General features: G+C 36.3%; 1 protein-coding gene across 4 annotated transcripts in view; it reads right to left on the reverse strand.

Moving 5' to 3' along the window:
* prickle2b (prickle homolog 2b) overlaps window positions 1-25,722 on the reverse strand; it is a 76,107-nt gene that overhangs the window by 27,645 nt on the left and 22,740 nt on the right. The window contains exon 1 of one of the 4 annotated variants that reach the window (XM_042734335.1): window positions 16,250-16,605. The exons of the other annotated variants lie outside the window; for them this stretch is intronic. The gene's annotated coding sequence lies outside the window, so the exon portion shown is untranslated. Of the gene's footprint in view, window positions 1-16,249; window positions 16,606-25,722 lie in introns of those variants that run through there. 4 annotated transcript variants of the gene reach the window in all.

The raw sequence follows: 25,722 nt of genomic DNA on the forward strand, positions 1-25,722 counted from the left end.
TGTGGGAATATTTGCATAACGCCGTCCAAATGTTCAGGCAAAGAAAGAAGGCGTAACTTTGATTCTCGCTGTTGCCGCCAGCGCCATGGTGTGGAGACGCTGTTTCGTTGTGAAAGCAAAAATACTTTGTTTTGCCTTCCAAAAGAGGACACAACTAGAAATCAGTGGTTGTATTTACAACACTGTTCCAGAACTGTTCAACCCAAATATTCAGATGAGTGCAGCACATTTTATGGAGGACTGTTTCCTGATCCTGGGAGAGAAGACTACAATGCCGGCTGTTCTGACTCACAGTCTGTAAGTATGTTTACATATTTAAAGGATTTGCCACTGATGACTTAAACGCGAGATTTGAGTAGTGTAGAGGAGCGCTTGTTTGTCGTTTCTCCGATCACAAATGCAGATGCAGGTTTTATGTTTACACTGTGGGATGCAACGCAACGTGTAAAAATATAGTATAAGTCATTATAATCCTTAATTATGTCCCCACTGGATGCAACAAATGGCTTGTTTGTAATGGGTTTCATTGTTACCGTCTTGTTGCGCCGGTGTTCTGATCGGGACACGCATCACAGTATGGCAAGGGGCGTAACATTTCCGTCACATGCTTGAGGCATTCGGCCAATCACAACAGACCAATGAGCTTTGTAAAAATCGACACGTTTCAGAAAGGCGGGGCATAGAGGAGAAACAATAATGTACAGTATGTGGAAACTAATATGTTTTTTGAACCTTAAACCGCATAAACACATTTCATTACACCAAATACACAAAATAATGTTCTTTTTAGCAACATCATATGACCCCTTTAACAATAATACAGAATAATAGGCCCATACACAGAATATCGGATTTGGATACTGAGTATAGGATTGATGCAATCCCTACCCACAAGGACAAGTATTTCAGATATTGCCGTCTTTGTGGGGACATTTTGTCCCCATAATGTAGGGTTTACCAGGACCACACACACACACTGGTTTCCATGTTTTATGGGGATATTCCAAAGACATGATGTTTCTATTTTACAAACTTTGCATACCCTACAAACTTAAAAAAAACACTCAAAACTTTCTGCTGTTTAGCTTTTAAAAAAGATCATTCTGTATGATTTATAAGCTTGTTTCTCATGGGGACCAAACAATGTCACCACATAGACAAGGATTTTGGACTATCTTTGTCCCAATTTTGTCACCATAACTTAGATTATACCTGAACCACACATACACCCACCCAGCCACCCACACACACACACACACACACACACACACAAACTTTCGTATAACACCTGCCTTTTCTGACCTATTTTCTATCCCTGTTAATTGCCGGGTGAACGTCACAGAAATCTGAAATAACTCTCAGTTCCTTCCATAGACGCCTTAGAGAAGGTAGGCTGTAATTCTACAGTGCCAATCAGAGCAGTTTCTTAAACCCCCCAAGCATGTGGGTGTAGAAAGGACATAAATAGCATGCTTTCACTAAACATAAAAAACAAGCCGTTTAAAACATTGAAATCTAATAGGTAAATTTAATTGAACATTGTAATAAATGCTGCTGTGCTTAAAGCGTCATTAATTTGAAGTGTTTATGAGGCTGAGCTTGTGCCTTCTGAAGACTGTAGTTTAAAAATCACCAGCCAAATAAACAACAACTCCACGTACTATAATGAAAAACTCAATCCCGTTTGTCTGCATCCCAACGGCTCTTGGCTTGATGTTAATTACTGATTAAAATGTTAAAACCGTTTAGCTCATGGCTGGAATATGTAATCGCTCTACTTTATCATTCACGGCTGGTGCCGAGAGACCAATCTGCTGAACGCTGCATCTGTCACCCCTTCCGGCGATTCGTCACTGTGCGGGCGTAACAAGTCAGAGGATATGACATAATTATCCCATTTTGTTCTTTCTGTGTTGCACGCTAGCTATCATGCCCTGAATATGAACCCATAAAACACTGAAAGAAAACTATGTGTGTCAGAAACACAAGGCCAGAGGAAAGGGCACCGTGTCTGTTTTCATCATGGTTATCGTGAATTACCATCTTCAGGCCAGAGGTCAGTGGCACAGAGGCTAGCATGTGAGCGTTCGGTGTTGACACATGACTGATAATTAGCACTTTTGGCATTAAAGTTCTTGTCATACAGATAAGCTTTTCTAATATAGTATAACAGCACAAAACAAAGGCACTAAAAAGACCAGTTAGCAGGATATGTTGTGTTTTAGATGTTAGTGTCTTTGCAGGGTGTTTAGTTAGTTAAACCTACAAGACCTCCTTAGCTTAAACAGCGACACCAGCTAACTTTTACTGGCTACAATATGGCTACGAACCTCCACCAGCTAGTCTAGTGCCAAACTAGCATAAATTAGCCTGAACTAGCATGGTTGAAGTCCTCTGTAGAGAGGCTAACAGACCCACAGGTGTTCTTGATCACATTATTGATCTGTTTATACTATCATTAAGTGTTTAATCTAAGCCTAAAGAGGTTTTCCTATCAGCTACCCACAGAGATCTTGTTTTATTTATTTATTTTTGCCTAGTATGAAGCAAATTATGTAGCAAATCAGGCCATATGTGCATCTAAACATGATCTAGCAGACCTCTTAAGTACGCATATCATATGTAGTGCAGAGGCAATGAAATTAAATAAATATGTAAGGCTCACAGATTTGAAATGACGCTAGTAAGCAGTTTTTCCTTCCTCACAGGATTCTGTGTGTGGGAGTGCAAACAATGTATGAACTCAACCATCTGGTCTGTTTTACAGCCTGTGCTTGCAAATCCTTCCTATTTCTAAAGTAGCATCTTAAGTTTTCATTTGGTTTTTATTCTTCCTTCAAGAGAGTTGTCTTTTTATTGGTAAGCAGACAAACATGCAATCTACGAGATGCTGTCGAGATAAGAACAAAAGGAGTTCAGGACAAGACCGGTCACACTCACACGAGTCTCCACCACAGAGCTCCGTTTTAGAGGCCAGTTGAGGAATTTGACACACTAAAGATGGTGACCAGCGTTAAACTTTAGAGATCCTGTGTCGGCTGCAAACACACACTTACACATAAATAAAAACAGCTCTAATCCAAACCCTAACACGAACAAAAACCCCTCACACACAAACCAAAGTTAAAAGATCCTTTTCATGAGGGAAATTACTTGGGTTAACCAACATGATGTTCCAGATCTGAAATATTTAACTTTTAGCTCCACCAAGAGAAAACATTCATTAAAAAAGTCCCATAAATATTATTTAATGATTTAAAATCATTTGTTTGTTGGTGGTAATATCCTTGTGGGCATCCGGTGTTTGAATACTGACTCGAGGACCTTTCACAATCCCACCCCTCTTCTTTCTTCCATTTTGCTTCCTGTCAATTCTGATCTGTCCTATCACAATAAAAGCAAAAAATGTCCAATTTAATTTTTTTTTTATTTTATTTTTTTATCTGTTTGTTCGTGCATCCTTAGCCAGTGGTTTGAGTTTGGGGGTGGGGCTAACAGTTTATCTGCCAATCATTGGGTCTCATTCACTATTAATGGCATGAATTATTTCATGTGTGTATGTACAGAACTCGCTATGTTCATATGGACGTTATTTGTTCTTAACCTTGTTTTAATTCCAAATGAGTGACCACTGAGGATAGTAATTTGCATAAAACACGCCCAAACCATATCTCTCCATATAAGGGCTTTCTTATACAACATTTATTTTACAGCAGCAAACATATGATGCTCTAAAGATGCAATCTTGCCTGATAGTATGCAGATTCCCAAGTGAAGCCAAGTGTGTCATCCTTAAAACCAGTTTAAACAACAATAAACATCTTTTATACAGACCCAGATTACAAACCTCCCATTAGCCATCTGCATATATTTATACAGCGAAATCTTGCAGCCCAAGCTATAACACAAGCTATATTCTTTCATTATATATGATAAAATAAACTTATTATTAAATATAACATTTCAACACAATTATAAAGGCTACCTACAGTAGAGTATGTGATTCGTGTGCATGTGTGGTTTCAGTTGTTCCTAATTTTTTTCTAAATTTAGAATAATGTTTTTGGTGACTGATGATTTGTTCATGAAAACGCTTATTTGCATATTTCACGCACCAATTTGGATATGCGCACGCTTGGTGAATGAGCATTGTTTTAGAAAATTAATTTAGTGATGTAAGTGGATGAATGTGACGCACTTCATTCAGCTTTGGAACAAAATTTCACACTCTTCCAGAACAGCAGAAACAAAATTCAGCATATGAGTCAGATACACAAAAAAGACAAAATGCAAATCAGTTGTATCAAAGCCTCACACCTGCTTAATGGAAGAAACAATCACCATGATTCATTTCTATGTCCTTTATATTTTCTAAGCCAGTTTTGCTGCCTCTAATTGCCTTGAGTTGACATTAATACTGAATATATGACTCATTGTGGGTCTCACCCTCTCTCTGCTCATCTGCTACCAGCTTTCTCACCTATGCTTTTTAGGCCATTGCAAGGACTCTACAAGGCACAGTCTTAGATTTGTTTAAATGGCAATTCGTTGCATGACTAAGTCTTTGTCATCCAATAAATTACAGAGATGAAACATGACAGCAGCCCATTAAAGCATTAAACCAAACATTGTCATGATGAGCAAAGCTTTTAACCTCATTTTCTGTAAGTATAGCACAAGGTTGGTTATATTGGTATTTTAAACTATTGGACAATGCATAATGCTTAAAGGGACAATTCACTCTGCCACCAATGTTCACCCTCATGTCGTTTCAAACCTGTACGACTTTCTTTGATGAATGGAAATGACATACTGCCCTGCTTGCTCTTTACCATAAAATTACAATGAATGAGGACTCAAATGACATGAAATCACTAGAAGTATCTTAAAAGTGGTTAATACAACTGTTGCACTATATTCCAAGTGTGATCAGTTAAAGGAATAGTTCACCCAAAAATGAAATTTTGTTTAATGTTTATTCACTCTCAAGCCATCCAAGATATAGATGAGTTTGTTTCTTCATCGGAACAGATTTAAAAAAAATTAGCTTTACATCACTTGCTCACCAGAGTATCCTCTGCATTAAATGGGTGCCGTCAGAATAATAGTCCAAACAACTGATAATAACTCTCATGACACACAAAAAAGAATCAAGAAAATTTCAGTGACAGAATTTTCATTTTTGGGTGAGCTTTTCCTTTAATATTCTTGTTAACATGTGAAACAACCAGTTCAAATTCTGTTAATCAGAGTTTAATGAGAATATTTGACAGATTTGGGTTGGGTGCTACAGAGAGCTGTTGTCTGTGTGTGTCTCAATAATAAGACTGAACAAATGAAGAAATGATTAAGCTTGAAAACTCATTGTGGCCATGGAAGATTCTCTTTCATTACTAGAGAAACAACCCCTCCTCAAGCCCCAGGGAGTTGTGTGTATGTGTGTGTGTGGAGTTGACAATGGGCTTCAGGAAGAACCTAATTGTTTGCAAATGGTCTAGTCAAGCAATGATGAAAAAACACCATGGGGCTAAATGTGTTCATGTGAGTAAATGTTCAACATATAACATGCTGACTAGAAACCAAACAAAAGAGAATGAGACACATCAACCATCCAGCTCATCTACTGAAGCATGACCGTTCAACGGCACAGATCTATCACACTTCTCCTCTTGCTGGCGTCTGGGAGGATGTTGTGCCAACCATTTACTTAGCCTCAGATTTAGGGCTTTGTGGGAATGTGTGAGCCTAGGGGGAAGGGACATTAGGGAGGGAGGGTTAGGGTGTTAATGGTTAAATGTCTCACTCGCCTTGTTCTGATGTCACTGGATCAAGATATCTTCCATAAAACACGGCATGTGGTTGAAATTAAACCCTGAACGCAAGGAGAAACCAGTTCTGGGTACATGAAATCTTGAAATGCTTAATTTCTGGTCATAGATATCAGATTGATCTTAGAAAAATACCAAAAATGGTCTCAGATATTTATAAATTAACATTCCTTCTCTACATTTAACCCAGTGTTAAACACAATACGGTGAAAACATTTGAGGTCATTGTCCAAAAAGAAACCGGTCCCATTTATTGGGCAGAGGCATTGGACAGAAAGATGGATAGGTTTTTTAGCAGTGTTATGTGTCAGTGTTCAAAATGAGGAATAGATGAAAAGAGCAGAGAGAGGGAGGAGAAAAAGAAAGATGAAGTTTGCTCTCTCATGCTTGCACTAATAGAGTCAACATGAGTCTTGCTTTTGCTTTCTTTGAGAAAAGTCACAAAGTCACATTTTTCTACAGAGCTAAGCATCAAAACAAACACTATCTACTGTGAGGCTTAGGAACAGCTTAAACCAACCGTTAAATTTTATTTTTTGTGTGTGTGAAATGCATACACAATCCACATTACGATTAAGGGTTAAATCGTAAAATAGCATTAAAATAAGAGCAGTGCATAGATAAACCTTATGAATAATACCTAATATAAAAAACTCAGTGCAAAACATCCTTTTTTGGATTTTTTTTTTCTAGTCCTGCATGCATAACCGTTAAAGGCAATCAGGGCAGATCTCGAGGCTAGTAGGGAGGTGTAAAGCACGAGGGAAGTTAAAGAGGTGGTCTGTGTAATTTTAAAATGCAACGGTTGAAAACCAGAACGAATGCCAGCAACACTCCACTTGGAGGGAAGTAATACTCTGACTTGCCCTCTGGAGTTACACACATGCAATATGAACAAACACAGTACACAGTCCACACCTCAGCCATATTTAAGCACTAAAACTCATGGTCTGTGCACATTTACAGATCCTGTCCACCTAATTACATCTACACAGTCAGTCAGCCCCAGTGAAAGGCTACAGAAGTGTGTTACATTAATAACAATCACTAGCAGTCTTATCACAATCACCACAGCTTTCACCAGCTAAATGAGTGAAGGACTGCTTAGCAAGACCTGCAAAACAATACCACCGGGGCAGATGAGGCCACGAACACACATATTCCCTCACACAGCGGCTAAAAAAAACTGCACCATCAGCATTATTCTGATAACTAATACCCTTTTAATAAAATAAAAAAAAATAAAAAAAAAAAAATAAAAAAATAAAAAAATAAAAAAAAAAAAAAATAAAAATAAAATAAAATAAAATAAAATAAAATAAAATAAAATAAAATAATGGTTTGTGTGTTTTAAAGGCAGAAAAAGACTGGATTCTGTATTAGAAAATTACAGGGCAAGGATTGACGAAAATAAAATAAAATAAAATAAAATAAAAAATAAAGATAATAAATTAAAATAAATGATCCCGGATGATCCTGTGTCCCTGAGGTAAACAAGAGAGGAAACAGACAAAGCTAAAGAAAGAGAACAAGAAAAAAAAGGGGGGTGGGGGGCCAAATGCTTGATTTTTTTGACAGATTGTCAGGCTTGGGGAGTGAATGAGAGTGCATCAGGCTTGGACCTGTATCGAAGATTAGATGAAACAGTGTGTGATGGCCCAGTGATGCCTTTGCTGGCAGAGCTTTGTTAGCATGAAGGCCAACATTGTGAATTTAATCTTTACTGAATATTGCAGAACTACAGACATCAAGCCCACACACACTCACACTTCAGTATGAATCTTTAACTGGAAACATGATCGCGACTTAAGCTTGGCTGAACACTGCCTAAATTAATGGTTATAAATGAGGATAAAAGAAACATTAGAGTCGAGTATGATTGGGATTTGGATACCATAAGGTTCTCTAATCTGATTTAGGCTTCTAATACATTTATTAAGTAGATTCTTGTAGCAAAAGAAGAGTATATACACACTGCTGAACACATGGTTTGACGTATCCTTACCAAATTGGAACCTCAAGTGATTTGAGATGTTCTTTACAGGCCAGCAAGTTCATAAGTTCTCTCCAAAAATGTGTACATTTAATAATATTCTTATAAAACTACAATAAATGTATAATAAAAATAATACATCTGTGAAGGACACTTACAGTACAATGCTACCTGGCTTTCCTAATTTACATATATTCATATAAATATCTTTCTCTCTCTCTCTCTCTCTCTCTCTCTCTCTCTCTTAGTTTATTGTCCTTCTTTTACTTTTCCCCCCTTATTTTCTTTTAAGTGTGTTTTTCATTTTCCTTCCAAGGAATCTCCGAGGGCGTTAGCATTACTTGGAAGCACGCTGCTCTCTGCACGCGTACGCACACGCACAAACCTATAATTTTTCTCATTCCCTTGGACAAGAGCCTCCAATTGTGACAGGATTATGAAGACATCACGCACAGTAAATTGGTGGAAAAAGTCCCCTTATGTCACTCAGCGCACAGAGGGAGAGCTGTTGTGGAGATCTCGCCTGTTGTCTGGCAAAACATGCAGAGGTATCTCAAGCATGCCCAGCCATTGTACACGCTTTCACACACACACAAACACACACACACACACTACAGGACATTTGGAAAGTTCCAGTGGTACACAAACAGCATTGCTGGCTCTATTGCAAAGTGAGAACACACTTCAATCGGGAAGCTTTTCTATCCTTTTCTTTGTTCTCGACGTCCAATGCCAAAGTTTTCAGAGGCTAGCAGTGGTACGTGGCCCATGATGCTCTCATAGCCTGACAAACACATAACCACGCATTATCCGTTTCATCTGACATCCATTTGTGTTATCATATCAAGAACACGCTCTAAAGTTCACACTTGTCACACTTAAGCATGACTTATTGAAAGTCATCCCTGGGGCTCCGTTTGCCATTTTGTGCGGCAAAGCTCTGAAAATGAGTGTGTATAGATGTGTCTGCTGATCGTGCATGGCGTGACGTGATGGAGTGGGTTGTTTGCTGCCAAGGCTGCGGCTTTGGACAGCCAGTGAAAGAGAAAGAGAGTGAGATTAAGGAAAAAATGAAGAGGGGGAGGGAGGGCTACTTCATTAAAGACTCATTCATCATCACAGGTACTGTAGCTGCACCTTCCATATTTCCTTGTTCTTTTTAAATGTTCCTCTTTTTCTTCCTCAAACCTGCTGACTCTGTTCTCCATCTTAATCTGTTCTAACTGCATCCATGTGTCATCATTTTCTTTTTCTGACTCTTTTTTTTTCTTCATTTGCAAACAGTGTCCTCAGACCTGTATCCAGTTTTCAGACTGACTCTGGATCAGTACTGCTAGCTCTAAAGGAGCTTGTCTATAGCCTCTCCACCACCTGTTCCTGAAACATCAGAAGATCAGCATTTTATGCATTTAGAACAGGCATCTCAGAGCTATACACACACACGCACACACCCCCACACAAGTGAACTTCAAACCCGAATACTTTTCAGATAAGAGTTGAGGTGAGCTAGCATAGACTAAAGTACCAGGTAAACAATGAATTAATATTTTCTGTTTCTTATAGCATTATAGTTTTGTCTTGTTTGTAGTGTGATCAACGTTTGCGTAAATAGTAGATGTGTTAGGGAAATAACATGTAACATTTTAATTAGATTTTGCTAAAATGAACAAAATGAACCAAATGACTCAAAAAAAGATTTGTTGATTTTGCTGAACGAGACTCAAAGATCGTTCTGTAAAGTCGGTAAAATGACCCGAACTTCCCATCACTAAAATTTACTCTCTGACAGCAGATGGCGCTGAACAGCAGAAATGCAGCTGTTACCCCAGAAACCCTTTAAACAAAGCAGCTGCCTTTTCTGTTTCTTCTGTTCCTGAAATTTATTTAAATAGCATTCAGGTTTGTGTTTTCGCTATGGTGTTCATCACAAAGCAAAATACTCAAATATTTAGACTTAATAGGCTATTTATTTTCTAACTTTTTAACATTTTAATCTGGACTACAACATGCCCTATATATTGTTTGAAAGTGTTTTGATTCTTTATTGTTTGGTAACACTTTACATTAGGGCTTCATTAGTTAACATCAGTTAATTCATTAGTTAACATAAACTGCCAATGAAAAATTCTTGTAAACATTCATTAATCTTAGGTAATTCCAATATTTAATAACACGTTACAATCAAAATTTGCAAATAACTTCTGTAACAATATAGCTATTGCTCATTGTTAATGTTAATGCATTAACTAAGGTTAGCTACTTAGATCTTAAAGTGATGCCTATTAGTCTTTATAAACTTTTGCACTTAAATCTGTGGAAAATTTTTTACTTTATTTTTTTGTCTGTGTATTGCTTTATTGTTTTTAAATGTTCAGTTATTTTTGTTATAAGAAAAAAGTTATTAAACCTGTTATACTGTATTATGACCACATTTTGCGACTAAATTTCAATACTGTGATAATACCGTATATGGTAATACCATTAGCAATTAATCGCAACATGAAAATTTGATACCGGCATATCCCTAATTTGTGCACTAAAAGTATTCTCATAGCTTCATAACATTATGATTGAACCAATGATATTACATGCGCTATTTTAATGATGTCCTTACTACCTCTTTGGGCCTTAAACGTGTCAGTTGTGTTGCTGTCATTGCATGGTCAGAAAGCTCTCAGATTTAATCAAAAATCTTAATTTCTGTTCAGATATTCACATACAGACTTCATATTTCCTGAGGAGTCATCAAGCCTTTATGCTTACTGAGTCACAGTCTTTCTAATCATGCTGAAGTATTCTTAGATAAATGAATCTTTTCAAAATCTTACACAATCAGGCCGTATGAGTCACTGCATTCAATTCATTGTCATCAATAACACAAAGACCCTCTTGACTCCATGTTAGTCAGCACCCTTTATGTTTTTTTTTTACATAAAAATCATTGCAACTATTAAACATACAATGTTCAGACCACAAGTTTCCCCCATTAAAGCTTAACTTTTCTACTCAGCCTCTCACAGTTCACCAATCTCCGTAGTATCACATGCCAGAGACATTCAGACTTTCCAGCAGCTATGAACTTTACCATCCCAGTTGCTGCAGACACACCATTTTCCAACCAAGAGGGTCATGTTCACAAAGTATCCACAAAAAAAAAGAAGATTGCAGGTCAGAGAGAGAGAGCTAATACTCTTACTGAATTCAGTTATTGTGAATGCAAGTAGTACAGAGCTATTTACGTGCATTTCTGAAAAATCAGCCCCACATATGCACGTACACAGCAGATATTAGACATGCCTTTGGGGTTGGCTCACTTTAACTTGACACATGACATATGACACTTGGCATTAACACATGACCTTTGGCTGCCTAGCATTTGACTTTAGTGGTCATGTCAGTGTCTGGGAGATGATCTATGATCCCAATTAGTGTGTGTCATCAATAATCACAGACGGCTCCATGTTAAGTGATTACAACCGCAATGGTTGCAAGAGTCCTTGGTTTAACCATGCATACTCTTGTCTGGAGCAGCCCTCGAAGTTTCCATAGGCAGAAACTCTACCAAATGGTCTGCCAAGACATGTGCATGTGTTTGTGGGTGGGTGTCAGCAACAGGGTTGAGAACTATTTTTAAAAGAACTGGAACCGAATGATATTCATGACTGTTAGAGGTTTTTGAACATCTCCACTCTTTCATCGATGCATTCAGTGTATTCTGATTCACAAACAAACACTCATGATTAATGTCTTTTTAATTAATCAGATGAATTGGTTTGAATCAATCTAATGAGTCACTCTCTACTTAATCAGTTAGAGAGGTTCATCACGGCTCATTATTTCGTCAGGCCAAATTGAACCCTTTTAACGGCTACTTTTTGCTTACAGGGATAATTCACCCAAAAATGTAATTTCTGCTATCAACTAGCCTACTCACACTCATGTTGTTCCAACATGCAAGATTTTTTTCTGTGAAACACAAAATAATTATTTTTTGGTGCACTCTTCAAGGCTTAAATCAGTGCAATTAGTAACAATGATTTAATTAAAAAAGGAAATAATTTAATTACAAATCCGTAAATACACTAAGAAAATTAACACTTTTGTTCAAAATGAATGCATTAAAGTAATCAAAAATGACAGTAAAGAAATGTATTATGCTACATTTCAAAAAGGCTATTCTTTTTAATTTTCTACTCATCAAAGAATCCTGAAAAAAATATCATGGCCTCCACAAAAACATCAGGCTGTTTTCAACATTAATGATAATAAGCGCTAAAATCTGCAGAATGATTTCTGAAAGACCATGAGACACTGATTGGAGTAATAAGTGATGGACATAAATTGTATTTCAGTGTTACTATTTTTACTGTATTTTTGATCAAATAAATGCAGCCTTGGTGAGCATAAAAATGTCAAAATCTTACTTTTTTCTAGTCTTTTTGAATGGTACTGTATATTATACAAAAACAGTATTGTTTTTATTTAGTATTTTTGTTTAGTATGTAGCTAGGGCAAATTATTGAAGAGGTAGCGTGCATCCTTAAAAATAAATAAATAAAAATACTTCAAGAATCATCAAGGAATCAGAATTGGAACCAGAATTGCTAAATTCCTTATAATTCTCATCCCTACTCCCCAAAACCCCTGACATTCTATCTCTTTTTAAACATCAAGGAGTCAAGGAGTGTGCGCCAATGAGAGACCACAGTAAAAGCACATTAACCCAGTTAATCCTATAACTCAGCTTAGCATGACACCATTTAATTAAGTCAAACAGCTCAGATTCAAGCTCCTCTAGTTAAACCCAAAAGAGCTCCTCATGGTTCATGAATCCACAAAGCAGGCGACCAAGCCTTTCCAAAAGCCCTTTCCCTGTTTGGTGACACATGCGGCTCCACTTTGATGACTAATTGCTTGAAAAAAAAAGTGTACTTGGACTTGTCTATGCTCAGATTGATTCTAATGGATATGCACAATCTATCCGTTGTGAAATTTAAGAAAGAAGATTAGAGCTTCATGGCAACTAGTTAATTTGTTGCATGCTTGTCTGTGTGTATTTTAAGCACAGCAGCTTGGAAAGCTAGAATGTAGAACAAAGATGATCAGTGAACCAGAGACTGGCAACCAAATGATTGACCAAAAGGGATTATGGACGGTTGAAAAATCAAAGAAGAAACCTGTCCCCTTTTATTCTCTCTCTTGGTCTTTCTTACTGTCATCGCCTTTCATTATTCTCTCTCTTAATCTTAGCGTCCCTTCCTCTCTCACCCAGTCTTTCTCTCTGGCATTTCCCCTCTATCTTTTTCTCACTCCTTCGGACGATGGACAGAAGCACTTGTGTTTGACTGACAGCTCCTCAGAATAGCACATCCCTGGCCAGGAGGCGTTAGGAGGCAGGCGGTGGGAGTGCTGAGTAGCAGTCTGGTTTGTTTGGCTCCCTGCCTCTGTCTTACAGGATGGGGGAAGGGGGGTGTCGCAACATGCCGCAATCTGATATTGTTGACACCTAAACAATGAAAGGCGCTGTGATTCAAATTTGTTCTTTTATACAACATCTCTGTCTTGCCCACAAAAGCACGTCATGATTTACATCACTGGAAAAAAAAGTTAAGTGCGATGCAAAATCTGTGTTTTGAAATTTCTCAGTCCCTTAACATTTGAGCTGTTCATTCATCATAAAATGGAGAACAGAAGATGAGGAAAAAGCATGGAGATATGGAGATGACAGGAAAAAGCACTCTAAAAAAAGCTCCAGTGTGGGAGTTTTTTTGGAATCGCCTCCCTACGTTTGTATTTTGAGTTGGATACATTGGCCAAAAAAGACAGAAAACTAATAAAATTAAGGATGAATTTGACTCTTGGCATTATTTATTATATTTTTTCTATTTCTATAGATATTTTGATAATATCATTATCGTGAACTATTTTGGCCACAATAATCATGTAGGGATACTGCAACAGCCCTAATGTAAACTAAGCTAAAAAAAAACAAATCCCTATCTGCAACATTAACATATGACTGCCCACTTTTACGCATCAACAATGCCTATTTGGTGTTTATAAACTTGGCCTACTTATAAGAAGGAAGTATGGCAAAAAACGTACAAATGTTGACCAGACATTGTGCTGGGTGTAGCACCTTCCACTCTGCACCTCCTGAACATTCCCAGAATATTTTCAAAGACTGAACTGATCTGAAATATTTGTTCTATGATCCTATCAAATTAAATGGAAATAAATGGTGCTAAGAGGCTGTTATTGAAGAAAGGGGCAGTGCAAAATACATTACACCTGCAGCTCTACAAATTTCTGGTGTTTAAATAAATTTAAAGACATAGCAGTAAAAGCTTGTTTAATATCAAGGGTCAAAGTGAGGTTGGAAAATAGTCATGAAAAAAAATTCTTACTGCCTTGTCTAATTTTACAAGTGGAAAAAAATGAATCATGATAAATTAAAGGATTAAAAAATGTGATATGGTTCCTGTAAGTGAGCCAGGCTCATGACCCTTTGTTTAACGATGCTTTAAAACACTGTGTGTTTATATATGTATGGGGTATTAAAGAGGGCCATTATGAATCACTGGTCCATGACTCGAATGCCGTCTGGGTGACGAACTCAGATCTCTTGGAGTCCTGCATATTCAGCTTTGATTGGCTGTGACTGTGAGAGTAGGAAATAGAGCGAGCAGCAGGAGAGAGGAAAGATTGTGTTTAGGAGGCACCCACGCACCCGCCAAAAAAATAAAATAAAAAAAATCAATGGCCACATTCATTGCTTGCAGTGTGCATTAAGGTAGACTGAGAGCTTTATCCTTGTCACCTCTCAACATGCCTTCTCCTATCTACACGTTCACCTCATAATCACTCTTCTCAAAGTACAGCTAGACTCTTCATTCACTGGCTGTTTCTGTATTTATCTTCAGTCCACAGCGTGTGCACTTATCCTGTTAGCTCCACAAAGAATGCCAAGGACAGAGATGGAAAAAAAACAGAGACAAATAAAGTAACTAAGATAAAGTATAAAGACAGGAATTTTGTGTATGGTACTGAATGCATAATGCTTAATGATGTGAGAGAATCTTTTTTTTTGTTTTGTTCACATCTATTTATTTATTTATTTAAAAAAAATCCACAAAAATGCAAGACAAGGCAAAGGGAATTTTTGCAAAGGTATAAAATGTCCGTGTGATACAACTGCTTTGACCATAGTACAAAAGAAAACAAAAGATAACATATTTCAACTAAACTGCAACATCGAATGTTGTCTGCGAATTGTGTGGCGTAAACAAACTTGCAAAGTAAAAAAAAAAAAAAAAAAAAAAAAAAAAAAAAAAAAAAAAAAAAACAGAAAATCGTAACATAGAGAGGAAAACTCTGACCTTAAAATATTGGGTAATTTTAACTTTTTATGACAAGGTAAATCATGTTATGCAACTCCCCTAAAACATTATATTTATTAATTATCCATGATGTTTTGTAGCAAAATGTGTTTATTTGCTAAAATCTTTGTAAAACTTTATTAACAATAATTATTTTTATGATGTCATTAAATGAAAATTTGAAAATTAAATAAAAGCTTTTCAAAACCATTTGAAATGAACATGTATATAAAAAGCCTATTTCTAAAAACTTGTTATTTTCTTTTTATTCATCATGCACTTCTAAATTCAAGTTTCAAGTGACTAGAAAACCCACTCTGGGCGTGTGCAGGATATCACGGGGTGACACGGTAGATCTGTCCCGAATGCGTGCCGGTGCCACAAGCCTTTACACATGAGCGCCATAAACAAAGTCAACAGCAAATACTCGCAGAATGCATAGTCATGATTTACAGTCCTATCCAGATGACACAACAGAGATAAACTGTCTCAACACTACACAATAACAAAATATACTGCCAATTTCTTGTCTCAGAACGCAGAATTACAAGCAACAAGGATAGTGACCCTGAACTTCGAGGATCTTGCAACAAAGGCAAAGTTTATAAATATGTATGTAGCAGCATAAATTCCTATACTGAAGCTCTAGACTATATGCTGGCCTGCCCCACCAGTACCGTAGACCAGTAAAACAACGCCAAAGGTTAAAAATAAAGCAAGAGGCATGTCGCACAGCTGTGAGATACTTTAAGATTTGTGTGCTGTCAGTCTGCTTAAATCTCAACAGCTGAGATGACAAGAGTTGTGGATTTCTGTAGCTCTTGCACTTTGCCTGGTCTGTTAATCATATGAGTTGCATTCGAGGCACATTTGCTTGCAATACAGCCATAAAACAAAGACATTCTCACCAAAGCAAGATGAAAAGCAACACAAAAATGACAGAACTTTAAAACTGAGCACAAGTACGACAAGTCTGACAAACCAATGTGTCAGTAAAGTGTATGAAACACACAAAACCACAAGTCTAAGAGTGTGTAAAATGTACTTACCACTTCCTTTTGGCACTAGGTTTCTGAGGAGAGTTTAAAAGTTGTTACACCTTCATGGAATAATCGCTTCTAAATAACAGGCCTCAGTAAAACCTCTCTGTCCTTCCTTAACTGGAAAATGTGCACATTTGAGTGCAGAGAGTAGGCGAAATGGGAAGAGCAAGTGAAAGACAAATGCTTGGAGCTAATCGTTGTGCCAGAGAACGATTTCACTCATTCACTCTGCAATCTGTGGCAGAGCCATTAAAAACAAGAGCTGATGGAATGGAGGAATAAGCAATGAAGAAAGACAGAGAGAAAGAGGCTAAAACGAATACATGCAGTGGTGAGAGGTGGTAAGTCTGCTTCCTCAGACTAAAATTGCCTCCCAGCACCCTCCACCCACTAAATTCTCTCCAACCGTCCCCCATTCATGAGTCATCAATCTCTCTGCCAATCACAGCTCAGCAGTCCACCGGATTAAAATCACCTCTCAGCTGAAAAAAAGGTAAAAAAAAAAAAAATCTATCTATCTATCTATCTATCTATCTATCTATCTATCTATCTATCTATCTATCTATCTATCTATCTATCTATCTATCTATCTATCTATCTATCTATCTATCTATCTATCTATCACTAAAATTGAACAAATGTAATTTTTAAGGGTTATTATAGATAACTAAAACTATAATTAAATCTAAAACCATCCAAATTGTGTTACTTGAAATTAAATAAGGGTTAACTGAAATAAAATAAAAATCAAAAAACCCTTAAATGTTTTTCAGCTAGTTTCCAAGGCAGCATGTTTCTTGAACACCGAAGCAGTTTATTAGAACAATTTCTGAAGGATCATGTGACACTGATGATGCTGAAAATTCAGTTTTGCCATCACAGAAATAAATGACATTTAAAAATATATTAAATAGAAAATAGTTATTTTAAATTGTAAAAATCTATCTCATTATTGTTGTTTTTAACTGTATATTTGATCAAATACATGCAGTCTCTTTTTTTAAAGTAAGAAACATACCAACCCCAGTCTCTTGAATAGCAGTATATTTAAATAGAATTTAAGTAACATTAAATCATATTGATGCCAGTGGCTCACAACTGACATTCTTGGATGAAACATTCCCATAAACCCTATTTTTTGCACCCCATCATGCTTGCTCTTTCCACAAGTTATAAGCGCATAATATGACCCTATAAGCAGCATGCTACTCTGACATTATCTCTAAATGTTGAAGCCGGAGACTATGCCAAGACTCGGAGCGGTAAACATTCCATGGCTGCTTGCACGACTCTTTAATGTAATTATATGTTAGCTTGGCACCAGGCAACCTGCTCTGAATGGAAGCTTTTTATGTGCAATTTAAGTGTGGTTGGTCATATGATGCGAGATAGAGCACCTAAATAATCGGCTGTTGTCTTCCGACTCATGTATTTGCACAAATTTGCATTCTGCTTATTACTGGGTGTTTTTTCGGCTCAAAATATGACATTTTTATATTGTATGTGCCTGTATTTCAAGTAAAAAAAGCACTTAAGGAGTATGTAATGACACCTGTAAAGAAATCCGTTGAGAGAAAATCGTGACTGTTATATTAAATTGTGAAGCAAAGGGAAAAGGAGAAGGAGGAAGGGAGAAAGTCTTTCCCTGCGTGCTCCCATGAACACGTAACATGTTCCATCTCACATCATCGCTAACTGAAGTTATCAATCAATAGGAGCATCCCAAGAGAGAAGGATTCGAGGGATTTGAGAGAAAAACAGAGCGAGAACTGTTTCTACACTTAATGAATGAAACAGCTTGACCCGCCAGTTAACAAATGCACTCTATTCTTCTTTAAGTGGGAAAATAATTTGTGACCCACATAGACATCTTTGACTAAGCACTGGGTGTGGAAAACCTCAAAATACTCTTAAGAGGGCAGAGAGAGAATGAGAGAGAAGCATGCATAAAAAGGCATTAAGAAATGCGTAATGAAATTTGAGAGCGGGAAGGAAAAGCCATCAATGACAGGACCTTTTTGGACTGTGGAAGGGTACAGGATAGTAGACACTCATGTATCAAAATCAGTCTTCCTCTTAAATGAATACACTCACTCTCATTTAGGACAGAACAGGAGAAAAACGGGGGAAGGAAGCAGAATATGATACGAAAATGACTCCATCATATGTTAAAGTCATTTCTTTTTTGCTGAGGTTTTGTGTGAATGGTCTCCAACACCATATGCATATAATACAAACTCATGAAGGAACACACGAATGTGGTCTTCTACAAATCATCCAGTTTGACGATTATAAAGCAGGGTTACTATTGTTAACTAAAAGCATAAAAAAAGATTACTTACAAAAATAAAAACTAACAGAATTAAAATAAAATACAAAAAAACTTTTTCATGCTAGTTGCCAAGTCAACATTTCTCATCTTTGTTTAGATTAATTTAAATAATTAATTTAAATAACTAAAGTACGAAATACTCAAATTAAACCTAAAACTACTCCATGCCGTGAAAAATTCTTTTTCGAAGTTGTTAACAAAGATTATTGCAGTATGCCTTTTACAAGAAAATAATATTTTAGTCTTTTGATCTCAAAATTTCACATTCAGTGTAATGTTACTTGCCAGTTTTTTTGGATTTACTTGTAAAATATACTAACAATTTCTGATTGAAACTTGTTTATACACCAATTTTCTTCAGGTTACATTGTTAAAAAAAAAACAAGAATTATAAAAATATGCAATTACTAAACCGTTAAAGTAAAAAAAAAAAAAAAAAAAAAATCAAAATAAAACGTAGTTCAAAAATTAACAAAAAATATTATGTATTAATAATACTAAAATAAAACATGTACAAAGTCATTATAGTAACAAAAGTCTAAAAAGGGCCTAGAAAAGTAGGCAATTTCTAAATTAACAAAAATCTTAAACCATTTTTTTTTTTTTTTTTTTTTTTTTTTTAAATCATACTTGGTTTAAAAGGTTTTTAGAGAAGCCGTGAGACCAGCTAGTCAATCAATTAAACCAGTTAAATGCCAGTTTGACTAGGTGTAAGCTAGGCTAACTTGATTAGGTTTTGTTTTTGTAAGAAAGAATACCAGGGTTTTTTATTTGCTTCTTTCTGTCTTTCTTTCACTCTATACTTCTCCATACATCTCTTGAGAAGTGATGAGCAATAGCTGGTCTAAGCACAGGCTGGTGTGGGAGGGAGATCTTTCACTGCTGGGTTTGGTCTCATTACAGAAGAGAAAAGAAAAGACTAGAGAAAGAAAATCAAGAAATGGACACAAACACATTCAATGATAAAAACAGTCTGTTATGAAGATAATTACATAGTGACAACAATGGAATCTATAATGGTTATGATGTTGATAAAAATGCAATTGAGATACAATTGTTTTCTAATATCTCCTCATTATAAAAGCTAAAACCAGCAGCATCCTGCTAATTCACACAGGCAGTGTTCTGCAGCACTCATACTGCTTTATACTGCTGTCTCCATCAGTGTATCAAAACATCACTGTAATCCAATTCAACCTCAATTCATCACATCCACTGTGCCTTTTACCAAACTCCACTCCAAATCTACCAATCCATCAACTCAATGAATGCCATTCTAATACAATAAAATCTGCATGGTCACCATTTTAAGATTATACTAATAAAGTAACCCACAGTAATTGTTTACTACTGCAGACTAATTAACTAATGGAATTTATTAATGGAAAATTTCAGTTAGTGTTATAAATTATTAATCTTTTTTATAATGTGCCCTTTGCAAACTTTAATTAAATACATTAACATCTTGCAAATGTGCATAAAAGCTATAGCACTTTATGTAAAAGAGGGTTGAATACAGCTCACAGACTGCTGCTTCACATTGAACAACCAACAAGAGAAATACATTTGTGTATCTTTCAGCTCTTTTACTCAGGAAGAAACAAAAAACAAAACAAAACAAATGTATTCTCCAACGTATTCTCTTTTGCTTTAAAATTGCAGTTCAGTGCAATATGAAATCTTTCTTATTTTGTTCATTTTGTAGTGCAGTAGATTCATAAAGTTGTTGTCACTATGGACTGGCTTGCATTGAGCTTAACTTAAATTGCACTGAAGTTTACAATAGTCTACAGTGCATTTGCATATTCATAATGCAGTAAACTAATTATAATATGGGGACACTGCACTGAACTGCAGTTATACTGTAGTGTATTACAGTTGACTAGAAGTATGCACTGCATGTATTTGTACTGAAAGCACTACTTGAAATGTACACCAGGAAGGATGTTATTTAATTTTTCATTAGAAATTAATTATTGAGCCAGTGTCATGCAAGATCCAATCCCCCTACAGAAACCTACCCCCCTTGAAGAGAAAAATCACTTTGCAGTGTGTTTATTCTTAATCATAAAAATATATTTTTATGTAATAGGTTACAATATGTAAATCTGCTATAACTAGACATATTACAAGATATTACAATAACATTTGACATTTGGTTTTAATCAAGCATTGAGGAATGGGGATATAATTCTGCAGAATTCTAGTCTGAAAACAAGCAGAAAAGCTTATTTCAGATTAGAAGGGCCATTAAATTAGTCCATGCTAAACGTTGTTTAAAATAAAATAAATAAATAAACTAAATACATTGATAACTAAATAAGTTCAACACTAACTTTAATATGAAAGCCTGTTTCCACAAGGTAATTGCAACTTTACCTCACAATTCTAACTTTTTTCTAGCAATTGCAAGTTTAAATCTCATCACAATTCTGACTTTTCTTCTCAGATCTGTGTAATGTAAATTCGCAATTTTGACTTTCTTTCTGAGAACTGCAAGGTATCAACTCGCAAATTCAAGTCAGAACGGTGAGATGTAAACTCTCAATTGTAAGGAAATAGTTTCATAGTTTTTCCTCAGAATTTGACTTTATAACTCACAGTTGCAGTTTATATCTCAAGGTTCTTAGAAAAGAAGTCAGAAATGTGACGGAAACTAAATGAAAATTGTGAGATAAAGAGTCGCAATTACCTTTTTTATATTTATTCAGTGGCGGAAACAGGCTTCTATAATTTTGATTATAAAATTGTTTTTTTTGCATTACATTTGACATTCTATAGCTTCCTCTATGACATAATTTTAACCTTCAAGCATTCAAAATAGAGGAGCAAATGCCAGGACAGCATTACTGCTTGTTTAACTTGCCCATCACAGAAGGTCCCAAAAGGCACATCAGAAGACACAAACACTGACAGGGTTTATTTGTGTATCTACTTCAACTGCCAATCAAATGAACTAAGCAGAACATTAACCAATGAAGAAACGATGTCTGTGTTAGTGTCAGCAGTCAGCCCGGGGCGACAGCCGTACTGAAGAAGATGGAGAAGACTTATGGTTTTGATTAGACAGGAAGAGACGATAAGAAACCGTTAGAGGTCGCGACCTTTATATTTCCAGTCTCTAAAACTGAGAGACTGACAGTTTCTTCTGTTCTCACAATGTTTCTCTCCCTTTTATTGTCTTTGGTTCTCTCATACAAGACTGCACATATAAAATTAGGTTTCCAAGAGCACGCGCTCTGCTTAAAACCACAAGGAGAGATATCGGACAAAGGTCAGTGGAGATGTGACTCAAGACCTCTCCCGGAAAGCACAGCATCAGCATATTGAGGGAACTGACAGTGTTCAGCATGGAGGAATGTCTTGAACGATAACAGACTCTTTGTGCAATACATAGCAGACGAAAAGACAAATCTCAGATGTTTACATCCCAAAAGACATGACCATTTTTGGACCCTTTTGATTTTGTAATGCATTCTGGGAATTGCTGCTTCTCGCCTTTAACTCTTTCTGGTACTAATGGGATTATAACTTCACGAGGAATACAGCATGAGTACAGAAACCTCCTGAAACGATTACTTATTTGCATGATGTGGGTTTAGAGAGGCTATTAACTAACAAATAAACCAAAACCACATCAGACCCACACAATGTTTGAAAGGAATAGCTAAATATAGAACCAAGGATGATTGATGGTTGATGGATGGAAACTGTGCCACACAAGCTTTCTTGGGTTTTTCTACTCTGTTTTAAAAGCATTCTTTGGTTAGTAGGTGTAAACACAAAAAGCTTATTTATCTTATCAGCATTGCCATTTGTAGAGCAGCCAAACAATAGTCTATTAAACCATCTCCAATGATACGAAACAGGTTTCCTGCTGTAATTAAAGACCTATTGCCTTGAAAGCGACCCAGACAATAGACCAGTCAAGTAATCCTGACCACAGAATTGAGTAGGTGTGGTAAATTCCTTTCACAATCTATTGTGGCTGGTAGGGTTCCCTGTTACGGACCTCTTGAATGTGACATATGATGCTCACACACTCTCACACAAATAAAAACGTATCCAATCAGGGATACCTCATCCTGTGATGCAGTGACAAAATCAATCAGCAAATATTACTTATATTGACAAGCGGCTGAAGAGGCCATGGTCTGTTGGTCAACACATTACCATGCACATGCAAGGATGCACACATATCATTGATCTTTATCGACCAAAAACAGCCTGTTCCCCCTTTGGGAAGACATGGGCTGGCTTGATGAATATTTCATTTTGGTGATATTGCATCATTTGCATTAAACCGTAACATAAAAGGGGAAAAGCTATTTGGGAAATAACCTGATCTAATCTATTATGGGTGGAATGAATGAATTTATGATGAGTCTCAGGATGTGCACTCTTTAGTCACCAAAGAACAGTTCATTGAAACTTCCTTTTAATCAGCTTCCTGCATTTTGAAGTCTGTATGATGTTCCTTTGGCTGTGAAATCCAAGGGCTATAATGTGACCATGGCTATAATACAATATTTTCAGTGAATAACAACTTAATTTTTACCTTTTACTAAAGGTAACACTTTAGTATAGGGACCAATTCTTACTATGAATAAGTTGCTTATTAGCATGCCTATTATTAACATATTGGCTGTTTATTTGTACTAATAAAGCATATATTCTGCATGACCATATTCAATATCCCTAATCCTATCCAATGCCTAAATTTAACAACTACCTTACTAATAATAAGCAGAAAACTAGAAGTTTATTGAGGAAAAAGTTGTAGTTTGTTTGTTAATAGTGAGAATTAGTCCTTAAAATAAAGTGTGACTGTCATATACGTTTACAACAACATGAAAGTTGGTAAATTCATTACTTTTAAGTGGACTATTCCTTTATGTAATGGTTATGGCTCTGATCTTTTGGTCATTTACTCTCAGAACAGAGCTACTGTGAGAGTAAAAGTGGAGTAAAACTCCAGAGGATATAGGAAACAAGGGATATTAACTGCACTCAGAAAAGTGTGAGAGAAAGAGACTACTGGAGTCCAACTGCCATGTGAAAATAAGCAATCCACTTACTGACAGTGAAGTGTAAAGTTCGCAGCGCTTGTGTCTGCCCATCTGCCAGTCACGCATCAGAGAGTTTTATCTGAGACAAGGCCATAGAGACAACCTTTCTTTGAGCCTGTTCAGTCTTTCTTGCTCTTGTTATCTCTCGCTTTCATTCTTTCACTTTTCTCACATCTCTCTTTCCCTAGCTTTAGCACTCTTGTTTTCTAGTTCACTTTCTCCTATAAGGGGAACAAGGAAAATCACAGCTGTGTGCCATTCAGAACTGAACTGGGAGTTAAATGCAGCTCAGTTCCTCAATTTTAAATGAATAGCAAACAGTATGTACTGTCACAATTGACTAATCAATTTTTTTTTTTTTTTTAAGTTTAAATATGATTTACTAATAAACATGCTAACTTGCACACTCAATGTAATATATTTATATATGGTAAAAATTATTATTATTATTTTTTTATTTAAAAGTCTTCCAGATGGAGCCAAACAACAAATAGCTTAGTAGACAAGTTAAACAGGACACCTACAAAATCACCTGGTTTTGTTGGACAAATTAAATTACATTTTTGTTTCTTTGTTATGAAAAATTGCAAATCCTCTACCTGTCATTCCAATTCAAATTCCAATATAACAGGCTGTGGAGCATGTGGCCAACTAAATTACAAATCATGAATTGAAAGAGAATCAGTTGTTAAATTCAGACCCTGTATAAAATACAGGAGACGTATGACTGGCTGCCACACGGGACCCACTGAAATCCAATTTCACATAAACAGATGTCATATATCAGAGAGAGAGTGAGTGAGTGAGTGAGAGAGAGAGAGGGACAGGAGGGAATTAAAGAGCAAAGAAGCTTGCAATAAGAGCCAACTGGTCTTCCGTCTGCCCTGAGAACAAAGAGTCATCCATGGCCTGGTCTGCAAGACAGACAGACTCTTCCTCTTTTGTTTTCTTCTAGTTTATGAAGTGTGGATTCCATCCCGAGTTCCCTAGAGCTGCATGTGTTGGGTGTGCATATATGTTTGTGTGTCAGAAAGCTTGGGAATGATTTAATCATAAGGAGGCAGCAGGAAGAGCCAGAGAGACGGAGGAGCAGTGAAACGCGACCCCTCTCAGACATCTCCCCTCAAACAATGACCAACCCCAGCCCCTCCCTCTCGCTCTCGCTCTCTCTCGCTCGCTCTATATCTCTCTCTCTCCCTCCCTGTACTGATGAGAAACAATGGAGAAGGCAATTTGCCATGAATGCAATCATTTCAGCATTGAAAGGCTATTAAAATGGGCTCCTTCACTTCTGAGCAATTTATAGAAATGGGCGCACAATGCCAGCCTGTCAAACACAGTGCTATTATTGGCTTCAAACAAGGCACTCGTGTTAATTTCAAAGTGAAACATGTTGTTATTTGAAACAATCGAAGAATAAAACTTTCCAGCTTTTCCTTGTATGGAAGTTTCTGGTAGGGGGGTTGACAAACATGTTCAACTTATGAGCTGCATTAGGGCAATGGCAGTGGCGTGAACATTTTGGCAACATAACTGCAATAACTTGTCTGCAAATTTTAGGTTCCCAAAGCACCAAAATTGACAATATACTCTATTTCTTTCTCTCTCTCTTTTTTTATTGACTGTGTATTCTTTGTGTTTGGGTCCGGGAACCCCCATTGCTGTATGTGCAAAAATTAAAGAGAGAGAGGTAATAAAATTGAATAAGCCGATAATTAGATTATAGCCAATATAAAAAACAATTTTTCAAAATAAATTACACAAAAATAATAAAAAAAAAAACACTAAATCTAAACTCAATCAGTTTAAATGCTTTAAAATGTACAACATTATAATTTACAGTATGAAACACTGATATTTAGTTTATCTCAATTTAATTTAAAATTCTATAGCTTTAACAGTGTTATTAAATTATTTGTGTTTTTTAAACATCAGTGGATACCAAAAAATTAAAACATCTTTAATATCAGCCGATAACCAATATTATTTAAAAAAAAATATATTTGATTATTTTTTAATTTAACATTATATAGATTTAACAGTGTTATTAAATTATTTGTGTTTTTTAAACATCAGTG

Source organism: Cyprinus carpio, chromosome B11, assembly GCF_018340385.1.
Source record: "Cyprinus carpio isolate SPL01 chromosome B11, ASM1834038v1, whole genome shotgun sequence".
Classification (NCBI taxonomy): Eukaryota; Metazoa; Chordata; class Actinopteri; order Cypriniformes; family Cyprinidae; genus Cyprinus; species Cyprinus carpio.